The following is a 22,736-nucleotide window of genomic DNA, read 5'->3' on the forward strand; positions in this document are numbered from 1 at the left end:
CATGAGAGCAAATGCGAGGAAAGTGATGGTGAAGCATATCATATTACTAGCCAAAGCGTGGCTGTCCAAACGTCTTAATGGATTGGTCTTTCTCAGAAATTAACAAATATATGGACCGTATGGCAACTCAAGTCATTGCTACCAATCGTCTGTTTGATGGACTGCGGAATATACCACATGTTTAGTCTATCGCCTTAAGATTTCACCAATTCTCACGACACGACTTTGGTCATTCTTGAGTTGAAAGAAAGACTGAACTAGAACTAATAGGACTGGAGTGTTTGTCTTTTTAGTCTTATGACCCAAAGAAGGTTTTAAGATAAAAAGGACGAGTGATTTGAGGGAGGGGGGCAGGGTAGGAAGAGTCACATAAATAAGGTGAGAGAGAGAGAGAGAGACGTGAAGGGAAAGGACAGGAGAAGGAAGATAAATAAGGAGGGGGAGGGGGATCGCCGGGTACCCATGCTATTAGAGAGAGATGATATATATATATATATATATATATATATATATATATATATATATATATATATATATATATATGTATGTATGTATCACGTAATGCCACTCAGGCATGAGTGAGGTTGGTCACTCTCATCTTAAATGTCAGGACCAACTGCCTAGCCCCGGGCTCCTACGCTCCTCATGGAGCAACGTAGGAATGGATGATGGATGGATGGATGAATATATACATATACACACACACACAGGATATCTCTCTCTCTCTCTCTCTCTCTCTCTCTCTCTCTCTCTCTCTCTCTCTCTCTCTATATATATATATATATAGTATTTATATATATATATCTAATATATATATATATATATATACAGTATATATATATATATATATATATATATAGATCTATATATATATATATATATATATATATATATATATATATATATATATATATATATATATCCATCCATTGGATCCCAGGGGTGCTGGGCGAGGCATGGCACTGGATGGGTACCAAGCGTACCGCCCTCCGCCTATCGGCTCATAGTCGGGAAGCTCATAGGTTCCTACCCGGGGGTTCCTACTTTATGAAGACTTGAAAAATCCCGGTTTTGTCCAATATTCCGGACACGGGGCTCCAATGGGATATATACAGTATATATATATATATATATATATATATATATATATATATATATAAACAGTATATATATATATATATATATATATATATATATATATAATGTATATATATATATATATATATATATATAGATATGTATATAATATATATATATATATATACAGGGTGTAACGCGACGTATGACAAAAACTTACACCAATGATCTATCATGTAATTCTGAGTATATTTTGTTCTATAAACATATGCTCTCTGCGACCCCAGTTCAGTACCCAGCATTCGGCTGTTTTGTGTAAAAGCTCGTCTCTTGCATGTGCCATTGAGTGAGAGCTTCGCAGGGCGAAGGGAGACGAGTATTATTAGCTTATACTGTACTATACATAAAAATCCCATATCCTATCAGTACACACGAGTTTTAAGAAGAAACTTTACGTAGTCTATTGATTCTTTAACATCAAGTCATGCATTCATGCAATTCTTTTGCACATATCGACTGTAATTAAGGATTAAATTCAAATTTTATGGCTTGCAAGGGAGTAGGGAGGGAGGGAGGACAGGCTGGTGTGTTGTTGCCAGTTATGTATTATTTGGTTTGTAGGATGTTGCTACCAGCATTATCATAACACCCACAGCTCATTCAGTGAAAGAACTTTACCGTATTGAGTGACTAGTATCACTTTAAGTCAGGAGTAATATTATTATTCATAACAATTTTTCTGCTTCAAGTAAACGTGGCACCTTTTTTTTCATATGTTGACGTGAGAACAGTGATACAGGATTGCCAATGTAACGACTATGTTGCTAGACCTATTTTTTTGCTTCTACTTGCGGGACTAACATTTGGCAACATGATATCTAGCTACATTCTGGATGTTTTTGCCATTTGTAGGTGATATTCTAGAGATTTTATCGTATTTTCTAGCGATGTTTTGCAGTGTTTATTATCTAGCGACATTCTGACAAGTTTTCAGGACTAAACTAGCGAGACTGATGATAAGGACTTGACAACCCTGCGTCCACACACCACAAACTCAGCCAGGAGACAGGGCGTGTGTGCTGGGCATTCCCCAGGCCCTGTCTTCCCCCTTACTCTACTGAAGCCAACCACCACCAACCGGGCTACAGCAAGGCCCGGTCTCCTCTAATGAGGAGAGAATCAAAACAACAACAACAACAACAACCTGCGTCCACTGTCATTTGAACGGGAACATTTTCTGGGGAGGCACATACTTTAAATACTGTTCTCCGCGTTCTGTTGTTCACCGGGTTCAGCTTCACATGTTCATGAAACAGCATGCCACGTACGTACAGCAATGAAGAATATGCAGTTATCGTGTATTTTTTTACGGATTCTGCGATGATGTGCTGCAGAGAGGAACACAGGTGGAGATACCCAATGGCGCCACGTTTACTTGCAGCAGAGAAATTGTGATTAATAAAATTCTTCCTGACTTAAAGTGAGGCTAATCTTCCTTTAGAATAACGTTTTTTAACTAAATGAGCTGTGGGTGTTATGATAATGCTGGTAGCAACATCCTACAAACTAAATATTACATAACTGGCAACAACACACCAGCGTCTCCTCCCTCCCTCCCTACTCCCTTGCAAGCCATAAAATTTGAATTTAATCCTTAATTACAGTCGATATGTGCAAAAGAATTGCATGAATGCATGACTTGATGTTAAAGAATCAATAGACTAGGTAAAGTTTCTTCTTAAAACTCGTGTGTACTGATAGGATATGGGATTTTTATGTTTAGTACAGTATAAGCTAATAATACTCGTCTCCCGTCGCCCTGCGAAGCTCTCACTCAATGGCACATGCGAGAGACGAGCTTTTACACAAAACAGCCGAATGCTGGGTACTGAACTGGGGTCGCAGAGAGCATATGTTTATAGAACAAAATATACTCAGAATTACATGATAGATCATTGGTGTAAGTTTTTGTCATACGTCGCGTTACACCCTGTATATATATATATATATATATATATATATATATATATATATATATATATATATATATATATATATAATATGCCACATGTTTAGACGGTCGCCTTAAGTTTTCACCAGTTCTCACGACACGACTTTTGTCATTCTGGAGTAGAAAGACTGAAGTAGAACAAATAGGATTGGAGTGTTTGTATTTTAGGTCTTATGACCCAAGGAAGGTTTTAAGATCAAAATGACGAATGATTTGAGGGAGGGGAGCAGAGTTGTAAGAGTCACATAAATAAGGTGAGAGAGAGAGAGAGAATCATTATTTGCAAATATGCTGAAAATTGAAAAGTAATCATCGTGTATACTGTGCCTTGTTGATGTTTGTGCTATGTAATGTGGAAATACAATCAAACCATTCCCTGTAAACAGAGGTCTTTTAGAACTGACCATTATATATTACTGGCTTGCATACATGTAATAACATTGGACAGTAAAGCACTCCTATCTGTGGGTGGCTCGAACACATTTTGCCACTGCAGACCTAAAATATGCATGGTCATACCACAGTTATCCTTTTTGGGTCTACACATTCTCCCCTACTGCATCGTGGTTAGTAGATAGGGATGTGTGGATCTAGAAGGGAAAAAGTCATAATTACGTGATGGATACATATATTTTTGACCTGCAGTGGTAAGGTGAGTTCGGGCCGTACGCAGATGAACGTGCTTTAACAGCATGAATTTATTACAACCTATTGTTCATTCAACTTGGGCTTATCTACACTTTCTCGAACGGTTGTAATAATACAGTTGACAGTGAGTTGAAGGATGACTAAATCTCTTAATGACTGTTGTGACAGTGTCTGTGTATGGAGTGTAGAAATCAGCCAGACCCAGGTTTGATTCCAGTGTACCGATGCTTATCTTCGAAGACTTTCAATAACCAAGTGAATAACAATTTCGTTTGATTCGTGCAGCGATGCTTACCTCTGAAGACCTTCTATAACCAAGTAAATGACACTGTCGTGTTCTGAGTGGCTTTGAACCTCATACTTACTGATCATTTCAGCACATGGCACATCGATATCCTGTTATATGTGTTATATGCCAGCTATGTCAGTATTGAATGATCTAAAAATCATCCAAGACTGTGTTAGGTTTTAATGTGGAAAATGAAGTGCCAAGAAAGAAGTGTTAGGAAATTTTTACGCCACCCAGAATATCCGTAATCTCCTACCAACAGGGTGTTATCAATGTAGGGTTCCAAAGACGAAGTCATGTATGATATTTGCCATGCACAGCAGATTTCATGTTATTCGCTGATCAAATTTTGCAACCACTCTGCTGGACACTGTGATGCTTTGCCAAGAGGTATTAAGGTACAAGTCTATCAGTCAGCATATATAGGATTAAATTGCACTTCTTCATGTCCCCCCCCCCCTCCTTTTTTCAGTAGTGACACAGGTACATGTTTAGAAAGATTTTTTTTTTTTTCAGTTTTACATATTCCAGTGAACTACATGTATATACCGTAACCGTGATGAGGGGCATATATTACCTTTTAAATACCCTTTCTCAAGATATCTGCTGTATGACAGTAGCTCTGTAAATTTCAGATTTTGCTTTATTGTCTTGACATTTTTTTGGTAACTAAGACTTGGGTCTGACCAGAGCGTGTCGGCCGCCAACACGATGGCACACCGGGAGTTGGAAAGTATTCATTTGACACCGCAACTGACAAAACTGATTCATACGAGTAATTGTGACGTGTAATCAACAAACGAACAGGCGAATGGACGGGAAACTGTCATTTACGATGGCTGGGTAGGTTCAGACAGAGTGAGTGGAGAACCTTGTAAAAAAGGGATAGGGAGAAAGATCTGAGGAGATAAAGGGGAGAAAGTTGGAAGGAGATAAAGGCAACGGAAGGAATGGAGAAAGGGAGGAGGGGAGAAAGAAAAGGAGAGAGAGAAGAGGAAGGAGTTAAGGAAAGAGTTGGTTAATATCGTGACTGGGTGGCTATAGATAAAGTGCGTGAGGTCCTGTTGGTCACGCCATGTCACACCGGCAACAGGAAAGGTCAGGGAATAATAGAGGACAAAGGAAGAGAAAAGGGAGGAGGGAAATGGGAAGGAAGTATTGGAGAGAGAGAGAGAGAGAGGGAGACCACACAGTCCCATGGTCCCTACGAGGCTCTCCGGCCTGAAAACTAAAGCAGTACTCAGGTTACAGTGGCAGGAGAAAAGGATAGCACAGCAGAAGGCTCTCTCCCCCACCTGTCAGGACCCCCCACCTGTCAGGACCCCCCACCTTTTGCCGTACATGAAAAGAGAGAGAGAGAGAGAGAATTAACTGCTTACAGGATTTAAAGAGCCTGTAGGGCATTTCAAAGGATTAACAGAAAATAGAATATAACAGAAATGGAAAGGCTGAGCATACAAACACATATTCTATCTATCTATCTATTGCCAGACGCCTCAATCCCGTTTGGGGTGGCCACAAACAAATCGCCTCCAAGTCGCCCTGTCCCCCGCCATTTCACTCCCCTGCTCCCAACTCACACCCCCCTCTCTCATATACCTCTCCACCCCATCCCCCCATCTCATCCTTGGCCTCCCCCTCCCTCTTCCCCCCTCCACCTCACTCACATACACTCTCTTCGTCAGTCTTTCACCCTCCATCCTCTCCACATGGCCAAACCACCTCAGTGTGTTCCTCATAACACTTCCTATCACATCCACATCCACACCACAACGCTCCTTTATATCCTCATTCGTCAGCCTGTCTCTCCATGTGACTCCACAGGCTCCTCTTAAATAACTCATTTCCACTGTTTTCACTCTTGACTTGTGTCCTTCCAACAACGTCCAAGCTTCACTTCCATACGTTAGAGTTGGTATCACAATACTCTCATGTAGTAACTTTTTCACTTCCATGCTCACTTCCCTGTTTCTTATCACTGCTTTCAAAGAACCAGCAACCTTTCTTCCCTCCTGTACCCTTTCAAGCACTTCACCTTCCAAACCTCCATCCTTACTCATCACACTACCCAAGTACTTAAACGTACTCACATTTTCCAATTCCTCACCATCCAACCTCACTGTACATTCACTGGCTTCACCTCTCTCAAAGACCATCACTTTACTCTTCCCTACATTCACCTTTAGATTCCGTTTCTTACACACTCTCCCAAACTCATCCACCAAGCCTTGCAGCTCCCCTTCGTCTTCAGTCAACAACACAGTATCATCTGCAAACAACAGTACAGGGAGTTTCCAAACACTATCCTCTCTCACCAGGGCCACTCCAATATCCACTACCCTACCTTGTACCTCTTTTATTACCCCATCAATGTATAGATTGAACAACCATGGAGACATGACATATCCCTGTTTCAACCCAAGTTTCAAAGAGAAAAATTCACTTAGTTCACCATCCACACACACTGCAGCCTTCGCACCATCGTACATACTCTTCTTCACAGCATTCAACAACTTCCCATCTACTCCATATATTCTTAATACTTTCCACAATCCTTGTCTATCCACCCTGTCATATGCTTTCTCCAAATCCATGAAGGCCGCATACAACTTCTTTCCCTTCTCTAGAAACTTTTCCACTAAAGATCTAAGAATGAATATCTGATCTACACAACCTCTTCCCTTCCTAAAGCCTCCCTGTTCTTCTCCAGCTAATTTCTCTGTTCTTTCTCTAACTCTGTCAACAAGTATCCTACCATACACTTTTCCTATTATACTAAGAAGACAAATGCCCCTATGATTACCACACACTTCTTTTTCCCCTTTTCCTTTGTACAAGGGAATAATTATACCTGACTTCCAATCCTCCGGGACTCTACCTTCCTCCCAGGCCAATCTGCACATCTTCCACATCCATTCTACTACTATCTCTCCCCCATGCTTAAGCATTTCACCACACACTCCATCAATTCCTGGGGCTTTCCCCGATTTAACTTCCTTCATTGCTTCCACAACTTCTATCCTACTGATTTCTTCCTGTCTTCTCACCTCCCTCCTTCTCGCAGCCATTCCCCAGCCACTTATACTCTCATTACTTCCATCCTCTACGTTCAACAATTCCTTAACCCCTTAACCGCTGGGCGTCACTTTCGTGACGCTTGGGAGCAAGGGATCATACCGCGGGGCGTCGCTTTTGTGATTCTGTGTTATTTTGAATTCACCCGGGCTTCCAAGTGGGGGCTTGTATCATCTATCGGTACTGCCAATGTCCAACACTAGTCAGCACTCCTAATCTCATCTGTACTCCCATCCATTGTTGACAATTTAGCCATTTCTCCCCGTTCTTGACTCCCCTCCCTACCCCCCCTCCATTACCCTGTCCTCTCGCCTGCCCGGCCGTGCTACGCTAAGTAAATCTTCCCTGGAATTTTTCACTGATTTCATCCATTGAAATAAGCCCTATGTCCTATTCTTATACCAAATAATATATACAAGAAAGAAATAAGGTAAGTGAGAGTGCCATACACCTGGAATTGGCTAATTATCACCTGACAACACCTCACGTGCACTCGTTCGCTAATTTTCGCTGTTTTTTTCCCCTGAAATATGCCCTATAATCTATTTTCGTAATAAATATACATGTAAGGAGGGAAGGGAGAACCCTAAGTGATATTTACATTCACCTGGAACTACCTAATTTATAATGTATTGTCTAGATTTCCTGCCAATCATATCAGTGCTAGACAAAGCTGTTTCAAGATATAACATTGGTAGCTCTGAATATATATATCTCCTAAGTAGGCCTCTAATCTATTTTCGTAATAAATATACATGTAAGGAGGGAAGGGAGCAACCTAAGTGATATTTACATTCACCTGGAACTACCAAATTTATAATGTATTGTCTAGATTTCCTGCCAATCATATCAGTGCTAGACTTAGCTGTTTCAAGAAGTAATATTGGTAACTCTGAATAACCCCTAGCAGGCCTCTACGCTGGTGGTCCTCCGTTATCACTCAGTTCTCTCTCAACTTCCGAAGAGAGAGTACGTATGTTTCTTCTTGCTGACTTCAAGGCCTTTTTTCACCCCCATGCAAATGGCCCTGTGACCTTTACCCCCTACTAAACCTCGTGTGGAAAGAGGTAAAGGGCTGACAATTGATAAAAGAGTGACTACGATCTTTCTATTGAGTAAAACAGTGCAAGTGGAATTGTAAATAATGTGTAAATAATGTGTAAACAGCAAGTGAAAGTAATGAATGTAAATATACGTGAACAATGGAAAATAGTTTTATAAGTTATTTCAAGTGACAGTGCACAACACAGTGTAAATAAAATAGAAATGTAAATAACGTAAATAAAATAGAGAACGTAAATAGAAATGTAAATGAGTAGTATTATAAGAATACGAGTATATACCCTAGGAGTAATGAAAGTGAAAGTTTCACTCTAGCATGTCTGAATGCTATGAGTTATGAGAGTGAAGATGAAAGTGACATTCACTCTCAATGCCAGTATACAGGACGAGAAAGTGAATGCTACGTATTTTACTGAAAGAAATTGAATCCCTACAGTGACAATAAACTAATACTACTGAAGGAAACTTATGGATAAAGATTGTAGATATATATAAGTGTTATATAGTAATAGAAATATAAAGTGTGAGGGGTTTTATGAATAATAAATGACAGACTACCAAGAGCGAACTAGTGCCAGTGCGACGATCAGACGCGCTCGTAATTTCCATTGCTTTCACAGTTTTTTTTTTTTTTTTTTGAGTATGGATCCCAAACTACTTGAAAATTGTAGAATAGTGTTTATAGTGTTTGTATCTGGCTGTGGTAATCATATTACGGGTTGTCGGGAAGTGTAAAGTGGAGACTTCGTTACCCTACTTCAGAGGTCTCCACAAGTCCTACGGTAACCGACGAAGGCTCAACAATCATTCCAGGAGAAAGCTGAAGGTATGTGCCATAAGCATATATAATTTTATTATTCTAGGACTAATAACTGATTTTTGGCAAATATTTTTTGAGAGTCTGTCGGAGCCCAAATAACCCCGCGGCAGACGCAAGTCATTGGTAAACAAGCCCACGGTGTAGGGGTTAAAGTGTTCTCTCCATTTGCTCACTTTTTCTCCCTTCTCCACTAGTAATCTACCATTTTTATCTTTCACTCCCCTGCTAAATTCACTTCCACCCTGTCTTACTCTTTTCACCTCTTTCCAGAACATTTTCTTACAGTCCCTCCACTTTACACTCAAATTCCTTCCAAATTCCTCATCCACTCTCTTCTTACTTTCTCTTACTAATCTTTTCACCTCTCTCTTTCTTTCTACATATAACTCTCTCTTCCGCCTCTCAACTTCTTCCACGCCCCTATTTCTCATCCATTCATTGTATGCTTTCTTCTTTTGTGCCACAGCCTGTTTCACCTCTTCAGTCCACCACGCTGTTCCTTGCACCCCCCTCTGTCTTCTCTTCCTTCCACACACCACATCACATGCTGCACATATTTCTTCTGTAAATATCCTACACACACCTTCCACGTCTCCCATCCGCTCCAATTCATATTTGCCCAATCGTTCCTCCACTTCTCTCTTATACTCTGCCTTTTTCTCATCCTCTTGTAACCTTTCCACTCTCCTTGCAACTACTCCTTCCTCTCGTCTTTCCTTTCTTCTATTCCTCCATCTTACTTGAATTCTAATTCTGGCCACCACCAAGTAGTGGTCAGAAAGTCCACTCCCCCACCCTCTATAAACTCTTGCATCCATTACACATCTTCGCATCCTTTCATCCACACACACACATAATCAATCATTGCCTTCCTTTCATTCAGTTCACCACCCACCCATCTCATCACTCGCCATGTATACCTGTGGATCATTTTATGCCTGAAGAGGGTATTGGCTATCACCAACCCCCTCCCAGCACAAATGTCCACTAACGCACTCCCATTCTCATCTATTTCAGCAGGTACACCCCACTCACCAACTATTCCATCCACCTTCACATTCCCAACTTTACCATTCATATCAGCAATCAAAAACACTCTCTCATTCCTTCCAAACTTTTCCATGCACACTTCTACATTTGTCCAGAACTCTTCTCTCACTCTTCTAGCACGATCTTGCATTGGCGCATACACACACACAATCACCCACATTTGTATTCCAACTTTCAACTTTACCCACACAATCCTTGACCCAACTGATCCATACTGTCTTATGCTCCTCTTCCATCTTTTACTCACAACTATACATACTCCTTCCTTTGCCCTCTCATTCTCACCTACTCCTGCACATATACCCCATCCATACTCCCATTCTCTCACACTTTCGTCTCTCCATTTTGTTTCAGTTATTCCACATACATCCACTTTCGCACCCTCAAGCACCTGGACAATCTCTCTCTCTTTCACTTCATCATTCGCTCCCCTTACATTCCATGTTCCGATAATCACGTCCTTTGTTCGGTCCTTGGTCGTCATCGTTTGGTCAGTCCTTGTCCGAGGCTTATTGTTTGTGTTTTTAGTTAGTTGTTTCCCGGGCAGGGGCACTAACCCTCCGCCAACCCTTTTAGTCGCCTTTTACGACAAGCAGGGATACTGGGGGAGTATTCTTGAAAACCCCCCAGGGTATGCTAAAATCTGCACACCCATGCACATACACATAATGCATAAGTTCAAGCTTATCAGTCAGTACTCGTATAAGCATATGCATATACACCTATATACTAATGTTTGCCTCATGATCCAGGAGAACAGACAAGGATAAGAATATCTTAGTGGTGGCAATGGTGAAACTTAGTACAGCATACTTGTTCAGGTCAGCTTGAGTCAGATCATGGATCGCCACTCTACCATCTGCTTCCCGGAGGCAGGAAAAACATTTACTTGTACCGATGTATGTACATTTATATATGTGTACATACTTATAGATGTTAATACACACTTTCGTATTTATATGATACCAATCCCATCAAGATATACTGTATATCAAATCTCATTTTAAAGCTATTTATGGTTCTGCTTTCGAACATTTTTTCGATGGAGAAGGTGAAGAGTGTCTGGTTGTATCAGGATTAGCCTACAGTACCTTGCATGCAGTTTTATTCCGTGTCCTCGCGTCGTGGTCTCAGTAATAACTTAAAATAGACTGGCTCATTCGATATTACTGAAGCCGTTGAGTATCTTAAAACTCTCAGTTATTTGACCTCTGGTTCTATATTTTCTAAGAGAGAATCAATTCAGGTCCTTAAGCCTCTCGAGATGTCGTTTATTCCTCTGGGAAGTGATTAACTTCATGACCTTGTGTTGTATAGGCTGGAGTTTTTATCTTTGTCCAGATATGGTGTCCAAAGTTGAGTCCCAAACTCAAAGTGTGCCCTAACTATCGAGGATCACAATAATTATGCTTTTATGGGTAAAATGACTTTTGATGAATCCTAGGGCTTTTTTGGCCTTACTCACGACAAGGATACACTAACTGGAAGATAATAGATTATCTGAAATTATTATTAGTAAATCTTTATCTTGTAATGATTTCCAAATCTTTTGCCCGTCCATTCTGTTGTCGTACTTTTTGTTTTTTGTCCCACATTGCAAAACCTGGCATTTATACACCAAAGGGCACCTGCCATTTTTCTGACCATTCAGCAGTTTTGTGAAGGTCATTTTAAAGGATAATTCTGTCCTTTACAGTTAACATTGTGTTGCCGACTTTTGTGTGATCCACGAATTTAGAAAAGTTGTTTAGGCCACCGTCGATGTCATTAATAAACATCATGAACAAAACATGTCCCAACACTGATTCATGAGGAACACCACTAGTCACGGGGGCCCGATCTGACGACATCATTTATTACACGTTGTTGTCTGTCAGTTAGCCAGCTACCTGTCCACCTAGAGAGAGAGAGAGAGAGAGGATGAAAAACAAGTAGGCCTATTAAGGAAGGGGAATGAAGAAGTTAAATCGTAAGCGAGGAGAGATACAGTTAAGGAGAGGGTTACGAGACGGGAGGTGAAAACTGAGAGGAAGAGAAATGGAGAGGAAGGGAAACGGGATTAGGAAAGAGAGAATGGAATAACAGGAGAGACTGTACCTTGTCACAGATGAAACATGAAACTGTAAGTGAGCAACCCAAAGGAGAGGAAGAAAGAAAATGAAGATAGAATGAAGAGAAATAGAGAAAGAACCGAGAAGATAAGACAGAGACAGAAAAGTTACTGGGTAATCGGATAGGGATTTAAAAAAGAAAAAAAGGAAGGGAGAGGTGAGAAAAGAAGGAAATGCTAACAACAGGAAAGGGAAGCGAGTTTTAAATTAATAACGAGGAAAAGTTACGAAGAGATAAGGGAGGATGGAGGGAAGTGGCGACGGAAGGAAGAAATGCGAAATGGGAAGGATATGGAGAATAAGAGAAGAGGTGAAGGGGTTAAGGAGAGAGAGAGAGAGAGAGAGAGAGAGAGGTGAAGGAAATAATGAGAATACTGTCGAAGAGGATTAAAGAAAGAGAGAGGGGTGAGAGGAAATGGTTGGAAGAAGTGAAGGGTGATAGAAAGGAACTGGAGAAAGAGAAAATGGAGAGAGAGAAAAGTGATGGAGGAGGATAGGAAAGTGAGGGGGAGAGGGGTAAAGGAAGAAATGAGAACTTGACAGAAAAGTAGAGAAATGAGTGGAAGAGGGAAATGAGACATATTTGCAGAAAAGGAAGAAAAGAGTGGTGAAGAAGGGAAACGTGAGATGGTCCGATAATGAAAAGAAGGGATGAAGGGAAAGAACTTGAAAAAGGGTGAAAGCATTGAGAGGAAAGGGAAGGGGAAGGGGACAGGAGTTAAAATTTTAGAACAGGGTGAAGGGAAAGAAATTAAGACAGGGAGATTGAGAGAGGGAACAGTGGGAAGCATAAGGACGTAGGACAGGCAGCGAAGAAAGTGTGCGGGGAGAGGAGAAAGGAGGAGGATAGTAAGGAAGAAAGAGAGGATAAGACAAGGAGAGAGGGGCAGAAAAAGAGAGGAGGAGGTGAGTTGAAGAAGAGAGGCTGGGGAGGAACGGAAAAATACGGGAAGTGGATACATGAACGACAGGGGAGACGGAAAATGGTTAGAAGGGAGGAGGAAGGAAGGGAATAATATAGCCGTCGAGTCGAGAAGATGGGGAGGAGAGAGGGATAGAAAAAGAGTGAAGGGGAGACGAAGAAAGTAATGACAGAGATATAAAGATTAATATCTTTTGGAAGGGCTGTTGATTTACCATAGTGTCTTGGTATCTTAAGAGACTACTTCTTGCCTTGTGACGAAAGAATCAGGGGAAGATCAAATAATCAGACTTTTTGACTGTACTCTTACCCACATCAGTCAATTGTCCAATGGTCGTGGTATTTAATCCATTCTTATTTTTACCAGCTTCTTTGAAAGAACACTGCCTTGCCATGGCAAAGAAACTTGTGCGTGTTGATCGTCGGGGCTATATTAGTCAGGTGCAACCATGCTGGGCAGGTTCATTTTTTTGGATGAGACGAAAAGTGTTCCCTTGCAGTAATGGCTTGAGCCAGCATTGTGTGGTACAGGCTCAAACTTCCTTTCTAAGCTACTGGGACTAGTTATACTAAGCCATGGCCTCTAGTACCTAGCAGCCACGGAGTAGCTGACCCTGGTGGGGGTCAGCCCTTTTCCAAAGCAAGGTATGCTAAGAATCTATAGGAGAGGAAAGCTAAATGCCTTTGGAAATTGAATCTTGGGGCTTGCAATGTCCAAACTCAGTCTTGAAGGACTGAGAAATGTAAATTGGGGTATCAATTATGTCATAGTGATGTCATTCTTAGAATTATGTCATAGTGAGGCATTCTTAGAATTGCCAGATGGTCACTGACTCAGCTACAGAGGTAAACAAGAAAATAAAGAACATAATGTAGGACTCTGTGTTAACAAATACTCAGGGAGCAACACTGAAGAATACTTTACTAGAAATGTGTGAGTAGCACACCTAATAATAAAACTGATCAACAGATGCAAGATGAAGTTAACCCATGTCTGTGTGCCAACATCAGCTTGTGATGAAGAGGAAATAGAAAAATTCTATGAAGATATAAAAGGAGGAATGGATTAGAAAGAAAAAAGACTACATTTGTGATGGGAGACTTTGATGCAATGGTAGGAAAGAAAATAGTAGATTAGGCTGCAGTAGGGTATTTTGGAATGGGGATTCGGAATACAAGAAGCGGCATAATAGTGGAATTCGCTGAAAGGACCAGTCTGAGAGTAATGAACACATTCTTTCAAAAGACACAAAGTAGGAAGTGGACACGGAAGGGACCAAATTATGAAACAAAAAATTAAAGAGTTCGTCCTCACCGGAAAATCACACGCAGGTACAATGGAAAACGTAAATTCACTGAATAGAGAGAATGTAGGAAACAATCACAGAAAGTGAGAAACCAAGCAGTACTAGATATCAGAAGAGAAAGGGAGATGCTAGTCCAAACGAAATAGCCAAATCTTACAGCAGTGAGGGAGAAAGCAGTAGAATTTAGCTTGTTAATTCAGGAGATATACTCGGAGTTAATGGATGACGCAAACAGAACAAATGAATGACAAGTTGATAACAATAGTAAATGAAGCAGCTCTAGAAATAGGAGGCAGGAGACCACAAGACAACAACAGGCTCTCAGAGAGTACAATGGAACTTCTAAAGAAGAAAAGGAACAAGTTTGTAAGGACAAGAAGAGATCACACTGAAGGTGATGAACTAAAGAAACCTACCAACAAAAGGAAAAATGAAGATATCCGAAAGCTTAACATGGACAAAAAAAAAAATAAATAAATAAATAAATAAAAGGAGGAAGCCTGAACGCAACAACGATGAGGCTTGGTATATGGACGAAACCAAATGTTTTCTCTAGGAGACCCTCATGGAGAAGTAATGAATGATAGAAATGAAATGGACAAAAAAGCAAAAGAATTTTATACAATACTTTGAAGTAACAGTACCGTGGTCGAAAAGTCAGTTCAGGCTATAGAAACATTAGACACAGTCATCCCCAGCGTTATAGTAGGTGAAGTAAAAAAATACTCTGAAAGCAATGAAAAGGGGTAAAGCAGGAGGTGATATCATTGCTGGTCTTCCCAAAGATGCAGTGACTTTGACTTATATGAATTTGCAAAGCTATTTACGAAATATTTAGATGTCAGAGCTGTACCCTTATAGTGGAAAAATGCGTGTGTTATTCTGCTTCACAAAAAATGTGACATCAAAGCCCTGAAGAAATACCATCTACAGTGTGATCTCGCATCTAACGAGTTCATATCTAACGAATTTGCATCTAACGACACTATTGGACCTCTACCCATATTCGTATCTAATGAAGGAGTTTCTAATCTAATGAAAAAAAAATCACGGGCGTGCGGTTCAAATCTGCCGCCACCTTGGCCGAGTGCGTGACATCGTTGGACCTTGTAAGGGAATTGTTGCAACCAGAGGAAACAACAACTGGTGAAGAGATGGTGGAAGATGCAGAGCTTGAGTTGATGGCAGAAGAAGAGGAGAAAAAAAAAAGTTACCGGTGGCTACCCGTCTAGGAAGATTACCTATCTGGCACAAATGGAAGAGTTTCTGCGTGGTACCGGCACATCAGAGTCTCTGTGGTTGGGAAAGGGGTTACCTTTGCTACAGAACCTAAACCAGGAGCTCAGTGAAACCTATGCAAAGAAGGTGAATGAAAGAAGACAATCAGTTATCACCGAATATTTAAACAAACGTCGTGAGCTTGGGGAAATTTTGGCAATTCTCGATGGAAATGAAGGACAAGAGACTGTGAGTGATGATGAGAACATTAAAGAATCTTCTTGGTGACATTCCTGATGACTTTTCTGGATTTGTTTGGAATGAAAAGAATGCAGACGAAAATATAAAACTCGGGGAGGCATCGCGAGATGCAGTGGAGAGCGAGAGGAGGGAAGAGGGTGATGGTGGTGGCGTAGGTGAGGAAGAGGGAGGAGGAGCGGCCCGGTAGCCTCCCTTCCCGCCTCAGATACACCTTTCGTCTTACCCACGCACCTCATTCATCACTCACAGGTGAGTTATTCACAAGATTTCTTCTTTATTTTATATGACTATGTATGATTATATGACTTTAATTAATGCAAGTAACTTCCATAATGAGTGAAAATAGGGTCAAAATAGGGGTTCGGTCCAATTTTTTTACCTATTATAATTTTCCCGTATGTTTATGTATTCGCATCTAATGACTTCGCATCTGACGAGTGTTTTTTGGTACCTATTAATCGTTAGATGCGAGATCTTACTGTAATTAGTTTTCTGCCTGTTGTGTATAAACTTTTCCCAAATATCCTAACAAATCAAATTAGCCATACCTTAGATACAGACCACCCAAGAGAACAGGGAGTATTTCATAGTCGATCATCGACAATAGACTATATTTAAGGTATTAATCAGGTGATCATGAAAACTTCAGAATATGAAAGCCTTTGTGCATGATATTTACTGATTATGAGGATGCATTTGATCCAGTTGAAACAGTTGCAGTGATAAGAAGAATCAGAGGAAAAGGTGTAGAAGAAGCTTCGTTAAAGTACTAGAAGTTATTTATAGAGATAGCACGAGCATCATAAAACTGCATACAAACACTGAGAAAATACTGATAAAAGGTGTTAGACAAGGAGATACAATTTCACCCAAATTCTTCAGTGCGCACCTTGTGGAAGTTTTCTGAAATTTAGACTGGGGTGACGAACGACTTAACATAAATGGGAACAATCTTAGATTTGCAGATGACATAGTTCCCTTCAGTGTATCAGGGGAGGAACTACAAGAAATTACAGGTGGCCTGAACAGAGAGAATTTAAAGATAGGGCTGAAAATCAACGTGAGGAAGTGGAAGGTTATGTTTAACAGACACGTTCGTAGTTAGGCTATCCAATAAAAACAGATGAAGAACTGGAATGCATTGTGGAATTCATATACCTAGGGCAGAAAGATCAGGCAGACCCAGTCCATGAAATCAGACGAAGAAAAGGAATAGAATGGAATGGAGGGCTTTTGGCAAAGTAACTACATGGAGGATAAGCAATTATCATCTTGCCAGAAGAGAAGGTTATGATCAGTGTATCCTTCCTGTACTAACTTATGTATCAAAAACATGGAACCTGACAAAATCCTTGGAACACAACTTATGAGTGCTCAGAGAGGAATGGAAAGGATTTTGTTAGGGGTCATATGGAAAGATAAAAGGAGAGTTTCATGGATAAGAGAACAGGGGAAAAAAGGGTGTAACATCACTAGTCACAATGCATAAATGGATGTGGGCAGGTCAGATACTTCATAGAACATACTAAAGACGATCAACCAGGGTAACTGAGTGGTAGCCTAGAGACGGAGTGAGAGGAAGAGGCAGCCAAAAGTTAAGATGGCGAGATGAGATTCGGAGATTCGCTGGGATTGGATGGAACAGGCTTACAGTCAACCGATCAGAGTAGAAAAAAATGGGAGAGGCCTATGTCCCACAGTGGACTGACTTAGGCTGATGATAGCTGGAGGGATTAGATGTACTGTACTGCTGTAGGCTATCCATTCCGGATATCTCAGTCTTTCACGCCCCTTTCCCCCAGCGCCTAACAGTTATTGTATGGCTGCCAGAACTGTAAGCTATCACTTACCGTCTGATCACTGAGCTGCTAACATCTCGTAACAACATTTATCGCACGATATAAGAATGTTTCAATGCCTGTGGATCTGCAGTTATTTTTGCTGCATAATTTTCAATTACACCACTACATCCATCAATGTTTTGTGAATGGAAATTAATTTCCAAAAGGTAAGGAGAGGCTACAGTAACAAAATAATGAGCGAGAATAAGTAGAAGAATGATTGAAAAATGTTTATACCACTTTTATCATTGATTTTTACAGCAACCATCAAATCAGTTCAAGAAAAAAGTAAGAATTCTAGGACAGAAAATTATTTTGATTACCATCGTTATTTCAAATTTTATGAAAAGTACGGCAGAACTGAGACAGAGAATTTCTTATGCAAAGATCTGCGAGTACATCCACTTGAATGTTTGGGTGGTGTGCCCTACCACCTCTCCCTCCTTTGTCTCCGTGTACCGCAGTCCTCCCCCCCTTCTCTCTCTCTCTCTCTCTCTTTTGTGTTGCCAAGCATCGCTCAGTGCAACTCAGCCTCAGCCGCATGAACACCACTGTACGTTAAGCCCCTGTCACACATACGCGACTCAAGGGCCGACCACGGCATGACTCAAGGTCGTGTCCTAGTTTGCTCCCACACCTCCCGACTGGCCCCGAATCTGCTCTGCACATGACTGCCTAACGACCGCGTCAGGAATGCCTCACGACCGGTCGTGACATCCTCAAGAATGCGACAAGATCACGAGGTGATCATGAAGCAACAGAGCTACGAGTCTTCAAATTTGAAATTTAACGAATTTTTGTGAGCCACGACCGTGACACGACTGCCCACGAACGCAAGACGACTTGGTGACACATTTGGGGAATGCACCCTGACCCTCCAGGACACCCCCACGATCCCTCCACGACCGACTTATGGGGCGGGACATCACACCAGAACCGCTAATGACACCCAGTGTGGAGAGGGGCATCACACCTAGACCACCAATGACACCCAGCATGGGGCGGGGCATCACACCTACACCACCAATGACACCCAGTGTGGGGTGGGGCATCACACCAGGACTACCAGTGACACCCAGAGCATCACCATAGACCTCTCTTGTGTCTAATCAGTTGATGAGGGAAACACATTCATAACGTTTTTTTTGTTGGCGACAGCATCACAACACGCAACAACCGCATCATGACACATCCAGTTGAGCTAAGACTGCTTCACGACCAAAGTATGACACTCCTAACCGCAACGCAACTGTGACACGACTTTTGGCAAGTCGTAAGGTGGCTATGATTTTTTAATGCGTGCGTTCAAAAATTGTGAGGCCCAGTGGGTCGTCTCAGCAGTTCACTAGCGCCCTAAAGAGTCTGGGCTTTGTTGCCGCATCATGGGACGATCGATGAAAAAATGTGTTACGACCTTGAGTCGTCCCGTGGTCGGCCCTTGAGTCGTTTGTGTGTGACAGGGGCTTTACGGAGAGAGAAAAAGGTGGAGGGGGGAAGACTGCTGTTCACAGAGACAAAGGAGGGAGAGGTGGTGGGGCACAACACCCAAACATACAAGTCGATGCACTCGCAAATCTTTGCATAAAAAATTCTGTACCTCAGATCTGCCATATTTTTCATAAATTTTGAAGTGACCATGGTAATCGAGATAATTTACTCTCTAAGAATTCTTACTTTATTCTTGAATTGATTCGATAGTTGCTGTAAAACTCAAGGATAAGTTAACAGTGGTATAAACATTTTTCAACCATTCTTCTACTTATTCTCCCTCTTATACTGTAGCCTCTCTTTACATTTTGGAAATTAATTCCCATAGACAAAACATTCACGAGTGTAACAGTGTAACTGAAAATTATGTAGCACAAATAACTGCAGAGCTACAGGTATTAAAACATGCTTATATCACGCGATGAATGTAGTTATGAGACGTTAGCAGCTCAGTGGTCAGACGGTAAGTGAGCGCCTACAGTCCTGACAGTCGTACGATAACTGTCAGGCGCTAAGGGAAAGGGGCGTGACGTACTAAGATATCCAGAATGGATAGCCTATAGTCTTCCTCAAAACAAGCTGTTTTCCTAAAGTGAACGGAAGTGTCTGGAAGTAACAAGAACAGAATACAACATAGGTAATCATACTGAAGTAATTAAGCACTGAGAAGACCAATGACTATATTTACACTCAGCGTGTCCTAAGAAAGTAACTGCCGAGCTTTTGACTTAAGAATCGATGGAAAATAACATAAAAAATCAAATACCCATGTCTGTATTTTTACAAAAGACAATCTAAATGTGAAATATGGCTCACAGTAAGTGTACGAATGCGTCTTGCCTTACAACAGATTTTTCTAAGATGCAAAACTTCACATGCCGTGAATTTCGTCTCACAAAGATTGACGAGTGATGCTTGTGACGCGTAACAGCACACATTTATCATAAGATAAATACATCATCGTAACATAATAATCTGATTGCTGACTTGCCTTCCTCCTGAGTCCCTCCCCCTTTAACCATCCCTATTCATCATCCCTCCCTCCCCACCTTAATTGCCTATTCTTCCAAATCCCACTCATCATCAGTTTTTCTCCATTCTACGGTATCTCCTCCTTCCTCTCCATTCCATCTATCCAGCTCAATCTTCTCCACATTTTTGGAGGGTTGGTATAGAAATGCTTTTGTCACTAGGTTGCTGAGTAACTGAGTCACTGAATTAGTGAGTACCTGATTAGCTTAGGTTGGCCAGTCCAGTGCTTGGCACCATAATTCAGCTTACTGGCCAATACTGCGGGATTTCCTCTCTATTGTGAGGTTAGGTAAGCCTTGAAATGTTGAGAATTGGATGTTTTACATGTGGGAATGTGTAAAGGAGGACAAAATCTGACAGGTTCTTTTTGCAGGATGGTTTGCACCTCTCAGTTTTGTTCTAGGCCAAACGACTTTCTAGGTATTTCAGTTTCTCTTTTTTTTTTTTAATTTCAGCTTTGTTTTGGTATTATTTTTATTACTTTTGAGTAACTCTGGATTGACCTAAATTAAGTGTTTTTGAGATAGGTCAGTCGTTAATAAACGGGTATATTGCTGGAAAAGTTTTGGTCTGAAAAAACTGTTAGGATTCAGTGGATAGATAGACAATGGGCAAACTGACAGATAAATGAAAGATATAGATAATGTTAGGTAGTTGGGTGGAAGGTTGCAGGGACAGATAGATGGATCTGTAGGTAAAAATTCTTAGATGGGTGGATGGACTGGGGAAGAAATACACATTTACATAATTATATGGGAAGTGGATGTATCTGGCAAATGTATGATGCGAGGTGGGGAGCTGACAAGCGTTGCCAGACATTCCGTTCTCTCTCTGAATCCGAAGGCAAAAAGAATTACTTTGTTGAAAGCTTTGCAAGTGTACATGCCATTGTAGTCATTCGACAGTGTCTAGCCTTATTTGTTTGTTTGTTTGTTTTATATTTCCAAACTGTCTTAGAGTTTCTGTCATTCTTTCAGTGCCTTGATCTTCACCTTTTTTAGTCGTTATGTGGCTGCTGCTGTAGTCAGCCATCATTCTCCTCTTAGAGGTAACAGTAGTGACATTCCTTACGTTCTGTCCTGTCACTATTTCTCTTTCTTCTGTGCATAAAAGATAATATAACATGTACAGCTTCGGCCAAGTGTAAGTATCCACCCTCTCCCAGCCAAACCGTACAGTGGCACCGTCGCAACTATGCATTTGAAAGGTGAAGCAGGGCAAGACTCATCAACCAGAGTCGAATCAGTTACTTGAGCTAGGGAGATGGTAATAAAAGGCAGTGTTTCTCATTTATGACAGAGATGGGGATAGAACATTATTGTTATATTCTGTAATACTCGTAATTATATTGTCACCTATACTATTCACGCGGTATCTTTATGTGCCGTATAATGCTCATGCCATTTTTGCAGCAGATGGAATCATGTAATATCTATCGTTTTCAGGGATATCATTAACAATATTTTGTCTCTAGGTTCCCATTTTCCAGAACCTCAACGAAAGTCATTCAAAGTGATAACACACACACAAACACACACACTCTCGCTGATCCAACTCAGGTTAACCCGCCCCATCCTGACGTTTTCTGGGCAGTGGTACGCCCCAGTCCCGACATTTTTGGACTTTTTTTTTTTTGGCTCAAACATCCGCTTTTGGTGAGAAACATCGAAAATTCATAGAGAAATCGCTCACCTGAGGTTTAAAATACTTGATCCAGGTAGGAGTACCTCCTTACCTTACAGGGTTTTCTATCAGGCTGGCTGCAAAGAAAACGAGTTCTATGGGAGGATAACTATTCTACACCACTCATAAACGGTATTTGTTTATTTATTTGGTACGAATTTATATGTAGTATGAGAGTATATTGGTTTTCAAACGGTAATATAGGCATTATAAGCATTGTTTCACTCACTCATCACCATTCCTGACCTTTTTTTGCCACATTACCTGATCATCATTTCTGACTGTTTCTTCCTCTAATGTTTGTCCTCCACATTATCATTGATTGAGGAATCACTCTGGCCCTGAATTTCGTACCGTGGCATGACATGGCTTTACTGGCCAGGTCACTGATAACAGGTGAATTGCTGAGAAAAGGTCATGCAGGGGGGGGGGAGGAAGTCATGCTGGGTAAGGCATTGTCCCTGCCAGGCATCTTGTAGAGGAAGGTGTCCTGTGTATACGTGCCAAAAATCATTCATTTTTTTCATTCATTGCCAGATGCCATGTATCCCAGACGGGGTGGCCAAGGGCTTAGAGTTAATTGTTTTACAGGGAGGGGCACTAATCCTCCACCAACCCCACTTGACATGTAGGGATGCCAACAGCATCTGGTGTTCCCAGGCGGTCACCCATCCAAGTACTAACCAGACCCAACGTTGCTTAACTTCGCTGATCGGACGGGAAGCGGTGTACTCAACGTGGTATGATCACTCGCAGAAATTGAAAATTGTGCAAATTAGGGACCTTGCAATGTTGCCGCGTTAATTTACGTCTCCGGGATATGAGTGCACATCATGTGAGG

At 41.2% G+C, this 22,736-nt stretch overlaps 1 protein-coding gene and 1 non-coding gene across 2 annotated transcripts in view; one reads left to right on the forward strand and one right to left on the reverse strand.

The window, feature by feature from the left end:
* LOC145416298 (nephrin-like) overlaps positions 1 to 22,736 on the forward strand; it is a 555,234-nt gene that overhangs the window by 322,315 nt on the left and 210,183 nt on the right. The window lies entirely within an intron of this gene.
* Positions 22,531 to 22,649, reverse strand: LOC145416373 (5S ribosomal RNA). The gene has a single exon (XR_013900264.1). It is a non-coding gene; the product is annotated as a 5S ribosomal RNA (ribosomal RNA).

Source organism: Coenobita brevimanus, chromosome 105 (genome assembly GCF_032717465.1).
Source record: "Coenobita brevimanus isolate Jiangsu-jjx chromosome 105, ASM3271746v2, whole genome shotgun sequence".
In the NCBI taxonomy this organism is placed as follows: domain Eukaryota; kingdom Metazoa; phylum Arthropoda; class Malacostraca; order Decapoda; family Coenobitidae; genus Coenobita; species Coenobita brevimanus.